The sequence below is a fragment of the Gossypium hirsutum genome, chromosome A08 (assembly GCF_007990345.1).
Source record: "Gossypium hirsutum isolate 1008001.06 chromosome A08, Gossypium_hirsutum_v2.1, whole genome shotgun sequence".
NCBI lineage: Eukaryota > Viridiplantae > Streptophyta > Magnoliopsida > Malvales > Malvaceae > Gossypium > Gossypium hirsutum.
The window spans coordinates 64,666,008-64,689,496 of NC_053431.1; positions in this window are offsets into that span (position 1 = coordinate 64,666,008).

Genomic DNA, 23,489 nt, shown 5'->3' on the forward strand with positions numbered 1-23,489 from the left:
GGCTATTGAGCCGAAATTGCAAGAATGATAAATGTCTTGTGTTTGAGTTTTGCTAACGAAAACGAAATACGAATGTGCCATGATTTATTGTTAAATGTGCATGGTTATTTGAATGATGTCCAGGCTAAGTCCCGAAGGCTTTGTGCTAAGTGACCATATCCGGACTAAGATCCGAAGGCATTTGTGCGAGATACTAAATCCGGACTAAGATCCGAAGGCATTTGTGCGAGATACTAATTCCAGGCTAAGCCCGAAGGCATTTGTGCGAGTTACTAAATCCGGGTTAAGTCCCGAAGGCATTTGTGCGAATTACTATAACCAGGCTATGTCCCGAAGGCATTTGAACGAGGAGCTATATCCGGTTAAATTCCGAAGGTACGTGATTTGGGAATGAATGATCTTGCTGTAAAAATTTCAGTTAATACTCTAGAAACATCCCAACATTGAGGTATGTTTCGTATGTGCTTGAATTTAGTTGAGCCCTTACAAATAAGTATTCGCTCAGTTGATAAACGAGCTACCGGCCTTTGGCTAAGTTGATCTTTTGTGTATGTACATAAGGGTTGATAATGTGAAGCAAGTATGATATCGAAAATTTGTGCATATGAAATTATCCGTTTAGCTATTTGAATGCTATACTTTTGTTGTGCTGGAATTCCTTGCTCAAAACTTACTAAGCATAAATTGCTTACTCCGTTTCATTGCTCCTCTGTTTTATAGATTTGGTTCTCCAGCTATCGGACTCGGGATCTTGAGGTCAAAGTCGCCCACACTATCAAAGCCCCCTTTTGGTACAATTTTGGTTGAACTTCGAAATGGCATGTATAGGACTACCCGTTTGTTGTGGGTCGTGGACCCTTTGGACTTGTATAAATTTTGGATAGCCATGCGAAAATGGCTTATATGTGTTTGAGTATAATGTTATAATCATTTGGTGTGGATATGCTTGACAAGGATTGGCCATGGGAATGGTTAATCACTTTCATAAATTGTGCTATTTATGCAAAAAGGGCTAGTTGAATCATGGAAACCATGAAATAGGTAAAGTCTACCTTAAAGGCAGATGCTGACAGCAGCAGTGATGTAGATTTGGAAAATCACTAAAAATAGTAGGAATGGAATTAAATAGTGAATAAATTATGTAAACGAACCTTGATGAATCTATTTTCATAGGAAAGTAACAAAACAATCATACGGACAGTATGTTAAGAGATATTCAGGTTCTTGTGAGACAGGGCCAGAACGGTTTCTGGATTTCCTGTTCCAACTTTAGAAATTCATTATAAATTAACCAGAGACAATTAGGAGTCAAGCCATATATTTATAGATTCCTCTCTGAGTCTAGTTTCTATAGAAACAAATGGCATCAGTATTGAAGCCTTGTACAGGTAGATATCCAAGTCGTAATGCGCAAAGGTCAGGGTAGTCGATCCCTATAACATGGGAGACTTTGACTAATAAACTGTACTAATTGGCCTGACCAAAAATTTTAGAAAAAATATGTAGATGGGCATATGAGTCTAGTTTCAGGGAAAATTTACGGAACTGGATTCCGAGTTTCTGAACTCAAGATATGATTTTTAAAGCGACTATTACGCAGATTGGTAGTGTCTGGAAAATTTTTTTAAAAGTCTGTTAACACCTCGTGTTCGACTCCGGTGACGGTCTCGGGTTTGGGGTGTTACATAAGCTAAGTAGGCTTCACAACCTTTATTTACATATTTTTGTGTTTCATTACAGATATCACAACTAGCAGTCCATTCAGATCACTAGACTCAATTCGAATTATCTCGTCATTCTCACACCTTAGATCAATAATTTTCATTTGCAATCCACAATAGCATTGTACAAGGTTAACCAGTCCATTCCAAGGATTATATCAAATTCATCGAAAGGAAAAAGCATCATATCAGTAGGAAAACAGATATCTCGAATTATTAACGGGAAATTCTTGCAAACTTTATCAACCAAGACACTTTTGCCTAAGGGGTTCGATACTCTAATTACGAATTCAGTAGACTCTACAGGCAAAGTCTTACTATGTACTAAATTCATACAGATATAAGAATGCGTTGATCTAGGATCTATCAATGCAATCACAGAAGTATCATAAAGAGTAAAAGTACCAGTAATCACGTCTGGAGACGAGGCTTCCTCACGAGCTTGGATGGCATAGGCTCTGGCAGGTGCTCTGGCCTCAGATCTAACAATAGTATCACCAGTAGCTCTTTGACCACTTCTTGTATTTCTTGCATTTCTGGAAGGTCTACCTCTAGCTGAGGTGTTGCTCGATCTTGGATTCTGTACATTCTCTTACTCAGCAAGTTCAAAACAATCTCTTACAAAATTGATGTGATCTGGCCCAGGTGGTTGAGTCGAATTCACTTGATTGCCTGATCGTAGACGAGAGAGTCGTTCGTGCCTCGTATTCAAGAAATGGAAGTCAATGGGTAAGTTGGGATAAGCGGAAGGTTTCAAAGAAGGGTAAGATTAGTAATAGGTTCGGCTATGGGTAGCAAAGATGTCGGATAGTTGGCTCGATTTGGTGATAACAAGAAAGAAATTCAAAGAATGGGGATGGAAAACAAGCTTAACGTCAGGAATGATTCAACACTAGATAGTGTCACCCCGATTCCTATATTATTAAGGTGAAAAGGATGAATAGATGGATACGTGAATGCCACACCAAGATTGGTGATAAGTTCAAACAAGGACGATTGACGCCACTAGCACAAGCTAGATAAGTCTTTCGAAACTTGTACGAGATATGAGAGGAAGAAACCTCACAAGAACAATATTCATTCAATAATTTGGCAAAAAGTCTTTTTACAAAGAAATAAACAAACTATTTATAAGCCTAAGATGCCTATTGATATTCGGCATCTATGATGTTCACACTAACTTAAATTCTGTTCACATTTGTATTTAACATGTTCACACAAAAGCATTAAAATTCGGTTCATGCTTAGAAATGGTGCATGAATTGGCCGAACCATCATGTTGCTTCACTTGATGCATTCATGCATACTTAGCCTAGAAGAAAAACCATAGTTCGTGAATGTGCAACCCTTTAATACTCCTACATCTCCCTTGGCCGAATAAGGCTTTAATGTACCTTGAATACTTGAATGGACATCTTGGATATGCATGATACATACATGAAATGTGACAGCCCTAAAATGACCCTAGTCGGAAAGCGGTTTCGGGACCGCTAAACCGAGTCACCAAATTATTTGAATATGATATTTATTGTCTAAAATATGTGAATATGAATGTGTGAAAGTTTTGAGCTTCGATTTAGTCGATTGCATGTGAATTTAGTAATAGGACTTATGTGTGACACTTTTGAAATGTGATAGGTTAATCCATAAGGATCTATTAGTGCATGTAATCAAAAGGGTGGACTTGCATGTCAATTTCCCCCATTTAATTACTAGTGGCCAGCCATGACAAAGGGTGATGGGCAAAACATGTCATAAAACATGTTGTGCTAATGGTTTATGGGAGAAAGGATAAAATAATAATGGGAAGGTAAATGATGACAAAAAAATGTGTGGTTGCCCCCCCCCTCCATTGCCGTGAGTTGAAGAAAGATAACAAAAGAAAAAAATTTACATGCTCATCTTTCTTCTTGGTTGCCGAATTTGGGAAAGGGAAGATTGAAGAGGAAAAACCAAGGTATTCGGCCATGGCTATCCTAGTTTAAGGTATGCATTGTGATTTTCTTTTTAATTGACTATGAGAGTAGATTGATAAGTGCATAGCTTATTTAACCCATGGTTTAATTTCATGCATCAATAGACAAATGTTCATTCGGTCAAATGGGAGAAGAATAAGATGAATTTAAATGTTGTGGTTTATTATTTTAGTTGTTAAATGATTGGGTATGAGGTATTTGATTACCTAATTGAAAGTAAGTTAAGTTGTTATTTGATAGTAAATGCAAATTCTATATATGATAATAATGTAAATGTAGGTGGATTCATGAAGTATTTTCGGTTATATGCTATGTATAAGTATGAGTTTTTAAAGTTGGATTTATGAGTATATGTATATTAGTCTATGAACATTTGGTTATATGGTGTTAATATGCCTTTGAAATCGAATGATATTTTGAGTATATATATATGTACATTCGGTTAAGATAAGGGTTATTATAAAAGCTAAGTTGTGTGGTTAGGGCCGAATGGGATATATAAGATATCAAAACATGTTATAATTATATATTGGTGTACATGGTTGTAATTAATCCTCTACTTGAATTCGATTAGATATGGTCATGGTATGAGTTTAGTAGGGTTAGTACCTTAAAAATTGAATGGAGTTTTAGTTAATCTTATGTGTCATGTTCGTTAAAATAGTTGATGATTTGGGTGTTATTATACGCATTTAGGCTAAAGATTTTTCAGCTATGTTTTATATCTATGAAATAATTATAATGGATAATATGTAGGAGTAATTTCGGCTTGTTAAAAATGTGGTACGTGTATGGAAAATGGTATATACATAATGCATTGAAGTTACCCTATAAGGTTGAAATGAGTAATTAAATTATTGGTGTGTATGCATTTTTTTTTATTTGCAACTTGGCATGTGAATTGGGTGTATGATAGTTAATATATGTGCTTGAGGTGATGTGATAAAATAATTAGCTATATGGTTTGGTTCATTATTGAGTATAAGGGTTAAGTGCTTTAAAAGAGCTTTTAATGTTCGAAATGATTAAACAAATTCATTCGTTTAAATTAAGCCCAAGAGCAAAGAGGATCAAAGTCGGATAGGGGAAAAGAGAAAGTAGACGAATAGCCGTGGATATCTAGTCGTCAACCGCTTCCGAGGTAAGTTTTAAGTGATTAAACGTTGAGTAAATTCAATCATAATAGGACATAATGAGTTGATTTAATAAGATATGATGTGGCCATGATATGTCTTAAACTCAAATGGTAAGTTCATATGTGTTTGGACTTGGAAAGTTAAGAGCAAATTGTAATAATTGGCTTTGGACAGCAGCAGTAACGTGATTTTAGAAAATCACTATAAATTGTTGGTGTGGAATTATAGGCTGAATAAAATATGTAATCAAGGCTTAATTAGTCTAGTTTCTTATAAAAGAGACCTTGTGAGCAAACAAATTTCCTATAAAGAGATATTTAAAGTTGTGTGAGACGGTGTCAGAATGACTCCGAAATCCCCTGTTCTGTTTTTAGAAAATCATTATAAATTGTACAAAAATGGTTATAAGATAAAATTTATATGCTTAGACTCCTTAATGAGTCTAGTTTCAAATGAAATCAAATACAACACATTCTGAATTCTGTAAAATGAGAAATTTGATTCGTAGTGAAGAGTGGTCAGATTAGTCAAACAGTGAAACAGGGGAAACTTTAAGAAAAATCTGGTATTGATTGGAAAAACCTAAAATTCTGAAAATTTTATGGATGGAAGATATACGAGTCTATATTCAGGGAAAAGTAACGGCAAGTGATTTGGAGTTTTGTAGCTCCAGTTATAAATAATTTAGTGACTACTGCTCAGGAAAACAGCTCGTAGTGAATATGTGATTTTGTTGTAAACATGGATAAAACTTGTTTTAGTTACTCATAAGCTATTGATTAAACCCATACGTGAATTCTAAATCGTGATATTGTAAAACAATACATGAGTGTTAGATGGATCTTTGATATTAAAATTTGTGAAATTGTAAGTTTATGAGTATTCGAATATGAAATGATAGTATGGCGTGAAATTGAATTATTCATTGGGAAATGATTAATGTAGATTCGGCCAAGACAAAGTGTATACATGATAGTATATGTGATATGTGAAGTATATTTGGATAATTGTGATGTGAATGTATATATATGTGATAAGGCCTAATGGCCGATGTGATGAATGTGAAAGTGTATATATGTGATAAGGCCGAATGGCCAATGTGATGAATGTAAAAGTGTATATATATGTGATAAGGCCTAATGGTCGATGTAATGAATGTGAAAGTGTATATATGTGATAAGGCCTAATGGCCGATGCGATGAATGTGAAAGTGTATATATGTGATAAGGCCGAATGGCCAATGTGATGAATGTGAAAGTGTATATATATGTGATAAGGCCTAATGGCCGATGTGATGAATGTGAAAGTGCATATATATGTGATAAGGCCTAATGGCCGATGTGATGAATGTGAAAGTGTATATATGTGATAAGGCCTAATAGCCGATGTGATGAATGTGAAAGTGTATATATGTGATGAGGCCTAATGGCCGATGTGATGAATGTGAAAGTGTATATATGTGATAGGGCCGAGTGGCCAACGTGATGGATGTGAAAGTGTATAAATGTGATAAGTCCCGAAGGGCAATTGTGTCAGTACTATATCCGGGTTAAAACCCCGCAGGCTTTATGCGAGAGTATTATCCTGATTAATGTCCGTAGGCTTCGTGCTCGTACTATATCCGAGCTTTAAAGACCCGACGGCTAAATGCTAGGATTCAAGTAAGACTTTGATATTGAGTATCTGCATTAAGTTACCATCAAATAAGTATTATGTATTCAAGATGTTCAGGTACGTATTACTTACTCATCGGTGGAGTGATTTCGAGGTGAATTATCAGTATCAAAGAGGTAGGTAAATGTGATTAATATTATAACTCCAAATGTGAGAATGTGCTTTGGAAATATTTGACCATCTAGGTCATTATTATTCGAAAGTATATATGTGGCAGCCAAGTGTTGCGTTTAATGATATTATAGATCGAGATGAAGCTCTAGATTAACTTCATCGAACAGTTGAAATGAATGACCAATAATAGTGATTGAGAACACTTTGTCTTGCTTAAAACTTACTAAGCATTAAATGCTTACTCCGTTCTTTGAATCTCTGTTTTATAGATTTTGGTTCGTCAGCTATCGGACTCGGGATTATTGAAGTCGAAGTCGCCCACACTATCAAAGCCCTTTTGGTACACTTTTGGTTGAACTCTGAAAATGGCATGTATAGGACTACCCTTTTGTAGTGGGTCATGGACCCTTTGGATTTGTATAATTTTGGATAGCCATGCGAAAATGGCTTATATATGTTTGAGCATAATGTTATAATCATTTGGTATGGATATGGTTATTGAGAGGTGTGGATATGCTTAACAAGGATTGGCCATGGGAATGGTTAATCACTATCATAATTTGTGCTATTTATGCTAAAAGGGCTAGTTGAATCATGGAAACTATGAAATAGGTAAAGTCTACCTTAAAGGCAGATGCTGACAGCAGCAGTGATGTAGATTTGGAAAATCACTAAAAATAGTAGGAATAGAATTAAATAGTGAATAAATTATTTGAATAAACCTTGATGAACCCACTTTCATATGGAAGAAACGAAACGGTCATATGAGTGGTATGTTAAGAGATAATTAGGTTTTCGTGAGACAGGGCCAGAACGGTTTCTGGATTCCCTGTTCCGACTTTGGAAATTAATTATAAATTAACCAGAGATAATTAGGAGTCATGCCATATATGTATAGATTCCTCTCTGAGTATAGTTTCTATAGAAACAAACGGAATCAGTATTGAAGCCCTGTACAGAGAGATATCCGAATTGTAATGCATGAAGGTCAGTGTAGTCTCACCCTGTAACAGGGGAGACTTTAACTAATAAACTGTACTAATTGGCCCGACCAAAAATTCTAGAAAAAAATATGTAGATGGACATAGGAGTCTAGTTTCAGGGAAAAATCACGAAACTGATTTTTGAGTTGTGAAACTCAAGATATGATTTTTAAGGTGACAGCGACACAGTTAGCCAGCTGTCTGGAAAAATTTAAAATGGACTGCGATAGTAAGCGAATTTAGTCTGTGAACCCCTCATGTCCGACTCCGGCAACGGTCTCGGGTACGGGGTGTTACATGAAACGTCCCAATGCATGTTCTTCCTTAATTAGGGTCCATGAATCTTCAAATACATGTACATAAAATAGCCCCCACTTGCATGAACTTCCCCAATACATGAATTCCTTCAAATGCCATCCATTGAACACTAGTTGTGCATGCATCCTTCCATAAAGGCTCCTTCATGTATTCGGTCACTTTGTGGAACTTAAATCTTGGCCAAAAGGTTTCTTAGGGTTCACCAATAGCCAGCCCACCATGCATAAATTCGTTCATGCAGGAACTCTTATATTCCATGCACCTAGCCTTGCATGAATCTCATTAAATGTACTCAATACATTCGGCTGAACCTACAAGAAACATGAACACATTAAATCCCAATGTATATTTAGCTGAACATGTTAAGAGCATGAACTAAGCATCATAAAAATCATGCTAAGCCTAAACACATAATTAAAGACTAGCTAGTAGCATTAAGTTCGGCTAGCTCAAACTAAGTGAAAACATTTAATGAACTTATTTGAGCTAGGATTTTTGTTAATGAGCTACAGCAAACTAATTAGTATAAAACTAAAACTTAGTTTAATTTATTGAAATAAAGAACGAGCTGAAAGTAAGCTCGGTTGAGCTCAAACGAGCTGAAACGAGCTCAAATGAGCTGAGTTGAGCTGGACGGAGCTCGAGAAGCTGGAAATGAGCTAGGATCAGCTTGCCAACAATGCACGGGTTCTTTGGATAGTTGCTTCGAGTTGATTTTGTGAGCATTGGCCTTTGTTTCAAACCAAGGTTTTGCATTAGAAGCTAAAACAGCTTCTAGGAAATACGTAGAACAAGCTCGAGTTATGGGTGTTTTTGGAAGCTCAATTGAATCTTGATATGCACTTGAGGGAGCCCCGGGCGTGCATACATCAAAAATGATCTAGAGATTCACATCGAAAATAGGCATGGTCATTCAATCTACAATTTCCTGGATGTCTTTTACCACAATGTTTACATTTAGGTTTCTCAGATCGGACATTTCCAACACTTGCAACAGAAGTAGCAAGAGTTCTGGAATTTGAATGCGTTCTAGCTCGATCTCAATTTGAATTTCCCACGTTAGCATTTGAACGGCTTTGATCATCTCGAAATTTCTTTGACCCAGACTGAAATAATTTACTAAAAAATCTCTTTCTAGCATCTCTAGCTTCAGAATCAGCTTTTCTGTTCTCTTTACTTAATTCTTCGGCTTTACAAGCTCGCTCAACGAGCGCTACCATTTCTTTAATCTCCAAAATCCCAACTAACTGACGGATATCTTTATTAAGTCCATCTTCAAACCTTTTGCACATGATTGCTTCATTTGATACACATTCCCGAGCATATTGGCTTAATCTTACAAATTCATGTTCATATTCAGTAACAGACATACTGCCTTGTTTAAGCTCGGAAACTCTTTACGTTTCTGATCAATGAATTTCTGGCTAATGTATTTCTTTCGAAATTCAGCTTGAAAGAAATTCCAAGTAACCCGTTCACTCGGAACCACAAATATTAAAGTTTTCCACCATTGGTACGCAATATCTCTCAGAAGTGAAACATCACATTTTACACATTCCTCAGGATTCAGAGACATTTGATCAAATACTCGTATTGTATTCTCTAACCAGAATGCGGCTCTTTCAGCATCATCAATCGTTGTAGCTCGGAACTCTTCAGCCCCATACTTTCTAATCTTATCCACTGGCGGTCTACTTAACTCAACTGGATTCACAGAGGGCATAACAGGGGTTTGAAGAGAATTAACCGGCGGTGGAGTTTGTTGTACAGACGGATTGGTTCTAATATACTGAGTAAACCAATCATTCATCATTTGATAGAAGGCTTGCTTAGCCTCACCATCACGACTACTTGTAACCGGTCTAGAATCAGCTTGCACCGTCCCTTGCGCGGGAGTAGGTGCTTTGCTTTCAACATCGTCAGCTACAGCTCTATCGGGATCCATTTGCTATATAAAAGTACATTTCAATGTCAGGAGTCTTCACACTATCACAGATTCAGATATATGGCATTTATAGCTAGACTCACATACACTATGGTAATCCTAAAATCGACTAAACCATAGCTCTAATACCAAAAAAATTTAACACCCCTAACCCGTAACCGACATCGAATTAGGGTTACGAGGCATTACCAGATAGATAGAACATTTCAGACCAATTTAGAATCACAGATATTATTTAACATCATTTCATAAGCAATCATCTCCAAATATAGTCTACGAGACCGAAAACAAACATTTAAGGAAAGGTCAGAACTAAACCGAACCTATTCAAAATTTTCAGAACTTAACCAAAATTTTCAAAACTGTCAAATCCACACGCCCGTGTGACTAGGCCGTGTGCCACACACGGGCACTAGACACGCCCATGTGAACTAGTCGTGCCAAAAATAGGTCTTATACTGACTTTTTCACATGGCCAATAGGCACGCCCGTGTACTATGGCCATGTGATACTTACCTAGCTACTGACTTTAGCCCACAGCCATATAACACGCCCGTGTCAAGGCCGTGTGATTTTTAGGTGAACACTATTTTTCTTACACGGCCACAAGGCACGCCCGTGGCCATTGACCGTGTGGCACAATGCACGTTTGGTTTAAGCCAATTAGCCACTTCTCTTTGGGTCAAACCTATAAGCAATGCTAAGCAACATTCATACAACAAATTTTCAGCCAATTTCATGCTCAAAACATGCTTCATTACAACTATATCATCATCATTCAACAACCCATTCAATACCATACCAAATCTTAACACAAACATACCATTTTCTAGCCAACTCTCATGGCTTAACATATATACAATTCAAAACTTAATACATGGATATTCTAGCCTATACATGCCATACTTAAAAGTATTTACACTTTCAAAAGTACCAAACTGAGATCGATAGTGTGGTGACGATCCTCGACTATCCCCGAGCCCTCAGTAGCTACGATAACTGCAAAACAAACAGTAATCACACAGAGTAAGCTACAAAGAGCTTAGTAAGCCAATTACAATTGGTCTAATCACTAAAGCATATAAGTACAATTTAACCATAAAGATTCATAACCATTTCATAGAATAAATCATAAGCTTAACCATGCTCCTTTATTGCATATATATCATGCTTCATTTCCAAATTCCATACATATTTCACAGAGACAAAGTTTTTCATATTCAGAAATTTAGTACGATACAAACGTACCTGCATAAGTTATACATTTCATATACTCATTCTCATATTTTGTACACTATCATCGGAAGGGTCAGAAATGATACAGATGTTCATAAACAAGTACAATACCGACGTCCCAGATGTGTTCTTACATGTAATTCAATATCGATGCATCTATCCCAGACAGGGTCTTACACGAAATTAAATACGATGCCAATGTCCCAGACATGGTCTTACACGTAAATCTCAAATCAAGGCCTGTGTCCCAGACACGGTCTTACACGATATTTCAGATCGAAGTCAACGTTCCTTTGGAAGCATACAAATACTTTTCAGATACTAACATATTATCAGAATTTACTTAGAGTTCATTCATCAGGCTCTCAAGGCCATCCAATGCAGATTATAGTTTATATGTGCAAAATTTAGTCAATTTAACATGTAATTGTAATTTGACTTACCTCGTACGGATTTTTGATAAAATGAGTCGTCTATTCAACTATTTTGGACTTCCTTAAATCTAAGTCCGATTTTCTTTGTTCTTGATCTAATACAATTCAAATTCAACCATTCAATCATTCATTTCTTTCAACATAATCCATGAAAACATATTTAGGGCACTTTACATTTTAGCCTTTACATTTTCACACTTTGACAATTTAGTCCATTTTCACAAAATCACCAATATGAAAAATTCACCAAGACTATAGCTTGGCCAAATATACATGGCTTCCATCAAGCCCAAATAACATATTTAGTTCACAATTTAGTCCTTCAAAACCTCATTTTCGCAATTTAGCTCAATAAGCTCTATTTTATCAAAATTCAAAGACAAAGCTTAATAATCTCATACATATCTTTCATATTCCATATAAAAACATCATAAAGCTCATATAATCATCAATGGCACATTTCATAATCTTCAACAAAAACAAAAATTCAGACATGGGTTTTGAAGAACATAAAGCAACGATCACAGAAACGTAGAAATTATCAAAAACCGAACAAATTTCATACCTCAATTTATCTATCAAGGTGCTGAATATACAAAAGCTTCAAACCCTTCTTTCTTTTGCTGATTTTCGGCTAACATGCATGAAAATAAAGCCATCTTTTGTTTTGTTTTTATTTTATTACACATTATAAGCTATATACCAACTTTGCCCTTACTAAAAACATGTGAAATTTCACCTGCTAATGTCCATAATTGTCCACCATTTAAACAAATGGTAAATTTGACATGCAAGGACCCCCACTTTACTAAACCACATCAAATAGGTGCTTTAACATCTAGCACTCAATTTTTAGACTTTACGCGATTTAATCCTTTTCATAATTAAGCACAGAAACAAACAAATTAAATCACAGAATTTTCACAGATGTAAATTCACATACCACAGACACAGAAAATAATATTAAAATATTTTTTAGACTCAAATTTGTGGTCCCAAAACCACTATTCTGACTAGGTTCAAAACTGGACTATTACACTCTGGGTAATCTTTTATAAAGTGATCTCGTAAACCGCAACTATAACAAGCTCGATTATTACTTTTTCCCCAGCAATCTCCAAAATGTCATCTTCCACATTGCTCACACTCGGGGTTAACAACTTTTATGTTACCAACGCTCGAAACCGATTTGGCTTGAGCTTTAGGATTAGTGTATTGCTTCCAACGATCTCTATTCTAAGATCCCGTTGAAGTTTTAGATCGATTAAAGTAATCTCTTGATTTGTTCGATGAGGAATGATAAGATTTATTCATCGATCTCTTCTTCAAATCTCTCACCTTTGCATCAACTTTTCTCTTTTCTTTGCTGAGGTCCTCGACTTTACAAGCCCTCTCAACCAGTACTACGAATTCTTTTAGCTCAAGTATCCCGAGTAACAACTTTATATCTTCATTTAATCCATTAACAAATCTTTTACACATGATCTCTTCAGTAGACACATATTCTCGAGCATATTTGCTTCAACGTACGAATTCCCTTTCATACTCTGTAACGGTCATCCGGCATTGTTTCAATTCTAGAAACTCTTTATGTTCCTGATCGAGGAATCTCTTACTTATGTACTTTTTTTGAAACTCAGTTTGAAAGAATTCCCAACTAACTCGTTCTCTAAGAACCACCGATGTCAACGTTTTCCACCAGTGATATGCATTATCTCTTAGCAAAGATACTACGCATTTGATACATTCTTCTGGAGTATAGGACAATTCATCAAATACTCTAGTAGTGTTCTCGAGCCAGAACTCAGCTCTCTCAGCATCATCATCAACTGTAGGCCAAAACTCTTCAGCTCCGTGTTTACGAATCTTATCAACAGGTGGCTTACTCAGTTGAATCAGATCTATTACTTGTCACACATCCGGGACTTGTAGAGGAATAGGTAGGGGTGGAGATTGTTGAAAAGTTGGATTTATTCGTACAAATTCCATGAACCATTCAGCCATCATTTGGAAGAAGGCTTGCTTAGCCTCTCCTCCCTGACTACAAGATATCGACCTAGATTCAACCGACCTGCCCCTTGAGTAAGAGCGGGCGTATTGTTCTCAACATCATCAGCTATGGCTCGTTCGGGATCTATTTGCTATATGAAAAACACATTTTAACTGCCAGGAATCATCACATTATCGCAATTCATATATATGGCATGTATAGCTAGACTCTCACACGCTACTTTAGTCCTTGAATCGACTAAACTGTAACTCTGATACCAATCAAATGTAACACCCCTAACCCGTATCCATCGCCAAACTAGGGTTAAGAGGCATTACCGGACATATCGAAACATTTAGCATTCATTTCAAAATCATCATAGCATCATAGTCATACATCAATATAGAGTCCCTTACATAAGTCAACGAGACCTTAAATATATTACAAAAAGGGGTCGGGACTAAACCGAACGCATACAAAAGTTTTCAAAACTTAAACATTTTTCAAAGTTATAAAGGTTACATGCCTGTGTAAACAGGCCGTGTGCCTCACACGGCATTAGACACGCCCGTGTGTTCAGGCCGTGGCAAAACAGGGCATACATACTGACTTGTCCACACACGTCCACATGACACGCCTGTGTGCCTTGGCCGTGGTCAAAAGTGACTTAGGTCACACGACTAACCACACGCCCGTGTGTCTAGCCTGTGTACCCTTCAAAATGCCTACACACACCCATGTGCCAAGGCTGTGTGCCTCACACGGCCACCAGACACGCCCATGTGTCTAGGTCGTGCTCAAGACTGACTTGCATAACTAAGTCACAGCAGACACATGGTCGAGACACATGCCCGTGTGCTCAACCGTGTGAGGTGAAATTGGGCTTGGTTTAAGACACACTACCCACCTATCTCAAGCACACCAAAACCACAACATATTTGCATCATTTATAGGCAACCAAATCAACCATTTCATACATATTCCATAACATCCAAATACCATCCAATTCACTACTCAACTCCATAACCTAAACATACCAAAATCATTAAAACTCACATAATTTCCAAAAGTATAATCTCATCATCTTATCACCTATTTCATACCACAAAATTTACCATTTCAACATTTCACAATTAAACCATCACATAAGCAATATATACATCATATAGCTTACTTAGTAAGCACACCATTTAAGCCAACTTAAAAACCCATACATATCAACATCTACAAGCCAAAACTCATGGCTAATATTCACAATACAAAACATACCAAAATGAAACTAGCCTATACATGTCATATACCATATATACAACTCTCAAAATGGTACCAAAATAGATGTTCGATAGTGTGAATGAGTCGCTGACGATCCCTGAATTCGAGCGAGCTATATAACACTATAAAACAGAAAACATTTCACACAGTAAGCTTTAAAGCTTAGTAGGTTCGTACTGAATATAATAAATAATTTATACAATATAAAACACTAATTAATAAACACTTAGTAGTTCATATTCATCCTTCAATTCTATTCCATCACATTTAACATGTTCATACAATTTCATCAAGCTTCATACACATAGTATCATCTACCACATAGGTATTGTACATACTTGAACTTTTCCGTATTTATTCATTTCATTCTCACCTCTCATTCAATTACATTAATTCATTTGAAAGTCTTTTCATGCTTCAAGATTTTGCACACTTAGTGCTTTAATGGTTAACCAAAGCTATAACGATCCCGCAAACTCAGTGCCATCTCAAATAATCGAAGTTATCTCGATATCGCACACTTAATACCTTATATAGTCGAAGCTATTCCAATTCGCACACTTAGTGCTATTTCTAGCCAAAACTATTTCAAATGGCACACTTAGTGCCAAACATAATCGATTTATCATCATGCTCAAACCAGAGTCAAATATATATACAATTTATCCATTATCAAAGCATTAAAATATAACTGTAACATCATATATCATGTACAATCTTACCTCGTACTCGTGATTGACGATTCAGATCGTTTACTCGATAACCTTCGATTTCCCTCAATCTAAATATGAATTCCTCTTTTCTTGATCTATATGTATTCAAAATTAACCCTTTCATTCAAAAAACCATTTAATTCAATCCATATATACACATTTACTGTATTTTAAAATTTATCCCTCTCATTTTCACATTTTAACACTTTAGTCCCTATTAATAAAATCATAAAAATACATTTAATTTCAACAAACCCATATATGGTCGAATATCATAGGGACCTCTAGCAGCCTAAAACTTTCATTTATTTCACATTTCAACCCCTCAATTTTACACTTTTCTTAATTTAATCCCTAATATGCATTTTTGCTCAAAATCACTTTACAAAACATGTATATTAAGCACCAAGCTTTCATAATTCATCATTAAATATCACAAAACACATGAATTCATCAATGAAATCTTTCAAAATCATCAATAAATTCAAAAATCAAGACATGGGCTAGCTAGAACTCAAAGCAACGATTACAAAAACATAGAAATTATCAAAAATCGAACAAAAATGGACCTTTAATCAAGCTTAGTTGCAGTCGAACCCTAAAAGCTCTCCCTTGGTTTCTTTTCTTCTAATTTCGGTCGACATTAAATAAAGATGAACATGTTTTCATCTTTTGGTTTTATTTAATATACATTATTTATTTAATTACTAAATTAACCTTGATTAATAACATTAAAATTCTACTATACCATGTCCATCTATGTCTATTCATGAATTCAATGGTCCATTTACAACATAAGGACCTCACATTTAAAAAGATACAACAATTCGGCACTTAATCAAATAGAATGCCACTTTTGCATTTTCTATGATTAGGTCCTTTTTATCAAATTAAACACACAAACGATCAAATTTTCATACGAAACTTTCACACATGCTTAACCTCATATTGTAAATACGAAAAAATAATATTAAAATAATTTTTTGACTTGAATTTGTGGTCCTAAAACCACTATTCTGACTAGGGTCTAAACCAGGTTGTTAGTCCTCTCCCCCTTATGGATTTTCATCCCCGAAAATCTTACCAATGAATAGGTTTGGATATTGTTTTCTCATAGCATCGTCGGGTTCCCACGTGGCTTCTTCAACCTCATGCCGATGCCACAATACTTTCACTAATGCAATTTTTTTGTTTCTCAACTCTTTGATCTGACGAGCTTAAATCTGTATTGGTTCTTCATCATAAGACATATCAAAATGAATTTCAACCTCAGTCAGGGAAATGACATGCGAAGGATCTGATCTGTATCTTTGTAGCATCAATACATGAAATACATTATGTATCTTTTCTAACTCAGACAACAATGCTAGCCGATAAGCTACTGGTCCAATTCCCTCAACAATCTCATTCGGCCCAATGAATTTCGGACTCAATTTGCCTTTTCTACCGAACCGAAATACTTTTTTCCACGGAGATACTTTCAAAAACACTTTGTCACCAATCTCAAATTCAATGTCTTTTCTTTTTAAATCTGCATACGATTTCTGACGATCCATTACTATTTTCAGACTATCACGTATTACTTTCACTTTTTCTTTTGTTTCTCTGATCAAATCAACCCTGTGAATCTTATTCTCACTAAGCTATGTCCAATACAATGATGTTCGCCATTTCTGACCATATAAAGCCTTGTAAGGAGCCATTTTGATACTCGATTGAAAGCTATTCTTATATGCAAATTCAATCAATGGCAAGTATCGTTCCCACGTACCTTCAAACTCAAGAATACAACATCTCTACATATCCTCGAGTATCTGAATAATCCGCTCAGATTGACCATCCTTCTGTGGGTGAAAAGTAGAGATAAAATGTAGTTTTGTACCTAATACATCGTGCAGTTTCTTCCAAAACCGTGATGTGAACCTCGGATCTCTATCCGAAACAATAGAAATAGGTACTCCGTGTAATCTCACAATCTGTTAAATGTACAACTCAGCAAGCTTATCAACTAAGTAATCTTTGCAAACCGGAATGAAATGAGCCGATTTAGTTAATCTACCCATAACCACCCTTATTGTATCTTTCTTACTCGGTGTCAGAGGTAAACCCAAAACAAAATCAATCATGATTTTGTCCCACTTCCACTCAGGAATCATAATCGGTTGATGTAACCTAGACGGAACCTGATGCTCAGCTTTAACTTGCTGAAAAATTAAGCATTTCGAAACAAATTTTGAGATATCTTGTTTCATACCATGCCACCAATAAAGTTGTTTCAGATCATTACACATTTTAGTACTTCTCGGATGAACAGATAGACGACTGCTATGAGCTTCATTTAAAATCATCTAAATTAACTCTGGATTTCTCAGAACATAAATCCGACCTCAAAATCTCAAACAATCATTATCATCATCTCAGAAGTCCGAATCAGTATTCAAATCACATTGAGCTTGTTTTGCTAATAATTCATTATCAACCTTCTGAGCTTCGTAAATCTGCTGAATAAATAACGGTCCCGCTTTCAATTCAGCTAAAACCAAACCATCATCAGATATACACAACTGAGCATTCATAGCACACAATGCAAACAATGATTTCTGACTTAAAGCATAAGCAACAGCATTTGCTTTTCTCGGATGATAATCACTAACAAGCTGGTAGTTTTTTAACAGTTCTAGCTATCTTTTCTATCGCAGATTCAAATCTTTCTAAGTCATCAGATATTTCAAATTCTTATAATCTGAATATACATGAAATTTCTAACCAAATAGATAGTGGCGCCAAATCTTCAAAGCAAATACAATCGCAGCTATCTCAAGGTCGTGCGTCGGACATTTCTTTTCATGCGGCTTTAAAGTCTCGAGGCATAAGCTATGCCTTTGCCTTCCTGCATCAAAAGACAGCCTAAACCATTCAAAGATGCATCACTATAGATCACAAATTCTTTACCCGGTTCTAGTTGTACTAACACTAGAGCTTCTGTCACTAGAGCTTTCAATTGATCAAAGCTTTTCTGCCACTTTTCTAACCATTCAAATTTCACATCTTTCTGAAGAAATTTCGTCAATGGAGTCGCAATCGTAGAAAAGCCTTTTACGAATCAACGGTAATAACCAGCAAGTCCCAGAAAACTACAGACTTCAGAGACATTTCTCAGAGGCTTCCAATCCAAAATAGCGAAAATCTTGCTCGGGTCAACTCGGATAGAAGATGCTGACACAACATGTCCCAAAAAATTGACTTCTCGTAACCAAAATTCACATTTGCTAAACTTCGCATATAACTATTTATCTCGTAAAATCTGTAATACTATTCTCAAATGTTCAGCATGTTCGGTTTCACCATGTGAATATATCAAAATCTCATCAATGAATACAACAACAAATTGATCTAAATACGGTCTGAAAATTCTGTTAATCAAATCCATAAAAACAGCAGGTGCATTTGTTAATCCGAAAGGCATAACTAAAAAATCATAGTGGTCGTACCTCGTTTGAAAAATATTTTTTAGAATATCTGAATCTTTTACTCGTAACTGATAATATCTCGATCTGAGATCTATCTTTGAAAACATGGGGTAGTGGATATTTGTTCTTAATAGTCACTTTGTTTAACTGACGATAATCAATGTACATTTTCATCATGCCATCTTTCTTTTTCGTAAACAAAACAGGAGCACCCCAAGGTGAGAAAATCATAGTAGCTCCTTTCAACTGATCAAACATATCGTCAATTTGTGGCAGTGGATATTTGTTCTTAATAGTCACTTTGTTCAACTGACGATAATCAATGCACATTCTCATCGTGCTTTCTTTCTCTTTCACAAATAGAATAGGAGCACCCCAAGGTGAGAAACTCGATCGTGAAAATCCTCTATCGGTCAATTCTTGCAATTGAGACTTTAATTCTTTTAATTTGGTAAAAAAGATTCTATACGGAGCTATCGAAATAGGAGTAGTTCTCAGCATTAACTCAATACCAAACTCAACTTCTCAGATAGGAGGTAAACCTGATAACTCATCAAGAAACACATCTAGATATTCAAAAACAATTGGCACTGATTCAATCTTCTTTTCAGTCACTTTCGTGTCAAGCACATAAGCTAAATAAGCTTTACAACCCTTTCTCACATATTTCTGAGCTAACATCATTGAAATCGTTGCTAGCATTCCATTCAAATCCTCTTATTCAATTCGAATAATCTCGTTACTTTGACATCTCAAATCAATCATCTTCCGTTTTCAATTCACAACAGCATCATGCAACGTTAACCAATCCATACCCAGGATTATATCAAACTCGTCAAATAGTAAAAGCATCAAATTGGCCTGAAAATAATTTCCCCGAATCATCAATGGATAATTCTTGCACACTTTATCAACCAATACACACTTGCCTAAAGGGTTCGATACTCTAAATACAATTTCTGTAGTCTCTACAAGAAAAGTCTTTCTAGATACTAAATTCACACATATATACCAATGAGCAAACCCGAGATTAATCAATACGAAAACTTTAGTATCATAGAGAGTAAAAGTACCAATAATAACATCCGGAGATGACGCTTCTTTGCGTGCTCGAATAGCGTCGGCTCGTTCAGGTGCTCTAGTATCAGATCTCGCTGCAGTGTCTCGCGTCACACCTCTACCACCACTCATATTTCCAGTGTTTCTCGGCGGTCTACCTCTAGCTGCAGTGTTACTCGGCCTCGTGTTCTAAGCATTATCTTTTTTAGCTAGCTCTAGGCAATTTTTTATAAAATGATCTCGTCAACCACAACTATAACAAGCTCGGTTATTACTTTTTCCCCAGAAATCATCAAAATGTCGTCTTTCACATTGTTGACACTCAGGCTTAACATCTTTTATGCTACCAATGCTCGATACCGATGTGGCTTGCGCTTTAGGATTAGTGTATTGCTTCCCACAATCTCTATTCTGATATCCCGTTGAAGTTGTAGATCTATTACAAAAATCTCTGGATTTCTTCGACGAGGAATGATAAGATTTATTCATCGATCTCTTCGTCGAATCTCTTGCCTCTGCATCAACTTTTCTCTTTTCTTTACTGAGGTCATCGGCTTTACAAGTCTTATCAACCAGTACTATGAATTCTTTCAACTCAAGTATCCCGACTAACAGCTTTATATCTTCATTTAATCCATCAAAAAATCTTTTACACATGATCTCTTCAGTAGACACATATTCTTAGGCATATTTGCTTAAACGTACGAATTTTCTTTCATACTCAGAAATAGTCATCCGGCCTTGTTTCAATTCCAAAAACTCTTTATGTTTCTGATTGAGGACTCTCTGACTTATGTACTTCTTTTGAAACTCAGTCTGAAAGAATTCCCAAGTAACTCATTCTCTAGGAACCACCGATGTCAACGTTTTCCACCAATGATATGCATTATCTCTAAGCAAAGATACTACGCATTTGTACATTCTTCTAGAGTACAGGACAATTCATCAAATACTCTAGTAGTGTTCTCGAGCCAGAACTCAGCTCTCTCGGCACCATCATCAACTGTAGCCCGAAACTCTTCAGCTCCGTGTTTACGAATCTTATCAACAGGAGGCTTACTCAATCGAATTGGATCTATAACTTGTGACACAACCAGAACTTGTTGAGGAATAGGTGGGGGTGGAGTTTATTGAGCAGCCGGATTCGTTTGTACGAATTCTTTGAACCATTCAGTCATCATTTGGAAAAAGGCTTGCTTAGCCTCTCCTCCCTGACTACTAGATATCGACCTAGATTCAGCTGAAGCTGCCCTTTGAGCGGGAGCGGGCGCATTACTCCTCCAACATATATCACAGCTATCGGATCATGCTAATGAAACACATTTAACTGTCAGGAATCACACATCACAATCATAAATGCATGTATAGCTAGACTCTCACAAGCTACATTAGTCCTAAAATCGACTAAACCGTAGCTATGATACCAATCAAATGTAACACCCTAACCCATATCTGTCGTCGGACTAGGGTTAAAAGGCATTACCGAACATATCAAAACATTGAGCATTCATTTCACAATCATCATAGCATCATAGTCATACATCAATATAGAGTCCCTTACATAAGTCAACGAGACCTTAAATATGTTTCAAAAAGGGGTCAGGACTAAATCAAACCCATACAAAATTTTTCAAAACTTAAACATTTTTCAAAGTTATAAAGGTCACACACCCGTGTGAACAGGCCGTGTGCCTCACACGGCATTAGACACGCCTGTGTGTCCAGGCCGTGGCAAAACAAGGCATATATACTAACTTGTCCACATGGCCACATGACACACCCGTGTGCCTTGGTCGTGGTCGAAACTGGCTTAGGTCACATGGATAACCACACGCTCATGTGTCTAGCCCGTGTACCCTTCGAAATGGCTACGCATGCCCATGTGCCAAGGCTGTGTGCCTCACACGGCCACCGAACACGGCCAAGTGTCTAGGCCATGCTCAAGACTGACTTGCATAACTAAGTCACAACAGACACACAGTCGAGACACGTGCCCGTGTGCTCATCTGTGTGGGGTGAAATTGGGCTTGGTTTAAGCCATATTTCCCACCTATCTCAAGTACACCAAAACCACAACATATTTGCATTATTTATAGGCAACCAAATCAACCATTTCATACATATTCCATAACATCGAAATACCATCCAATTCACTACTCAATTCCACAACCTAAATATACCAAAATACTTAAAACTCACATAAGTTCCAAAAGTGTAATCTCATCATCTTATCACCTATTTCATACCACAAAATTTACCATTTCAACATTTCACAATTAAACCATCACATAAGCAATATAAACATCATATAACTTACTTAGCAAACACACCATTTAAGCCAACTTAAAAACCCATACATATCAACATCTACAAGCCAAAACTCATGGCTAATATTCACAACACAAAACATACCAAAATGACACTAGCCTATACATGCCATATACCATATATACAACTCTCAAAATGGTACCAAAATAGATGTCCGATAGTGTGAATGAGTTGCTGACGATACCCGAATTCGAGCTAGCTATATAACACTGTAAAATAGAAAACATTTCACACAGTAAGCTTTAAAGCTTAGTAAGTTCGTACTGAATATAATCAATAGTTTATACAATATAAAATACTAATTAATAAACACTTAGTAGTTCATATTCATGCTTCAATTCTATTCCATCACATTTAACATGTTCATACAATTTCATCAAGCTTTATACACATAGTATCATCTACTACATAGGTATCGTACATACCTAAACTTTTCCGTATTTATTCATTTCATTCTCACCTCTCATTCGATTACATTAATTCATTCGACAGTCTTTCCATGCTTCAAGAATTTGCACATTTACTGCTTTAATGGTTAACTGAACCTATAACGATCCCGCACACTTAGTGCTATCCCAAATAATCGAAGCTATCTCGATATCGCACACTTAGTGCCTCATATAGCCGAAGCTATTCCAATTCACACACTTAGTGCTATTTATAGCCAAATTTATTTCAAATGGCACACTTAGTGCCGAACATAATTGATTTATCATCGTGCTCAAACCATAGTCAAATATATATACAATTTATGCATTATCAAAGCATTAAAATATAACTGTAACATCATATATCATGTACGAACTTACCTCGTACTCGTGATTGATGATTTGGATCGTTTACTCAATAACCTTCGATTTCCCTTTATCTAAATTCGAATCCTCTTTTCTTGATCTATATGTATTCAAAATTAACTCTTTTATTCAAAAATTAACTCTTTTATTCAACAAATCATTTAATTCAATCCATATATACACATTTAAGGTATTTTACAATTTAGCCCTCACATTTTCACATTTTAACACTTTAGTCCCTATTCATAAAATCACAAAATACACATAATTTCAACAAACCCATACACGGCCGAATATCATAGGGACCTCTAGCAGCCCAAAAGTTT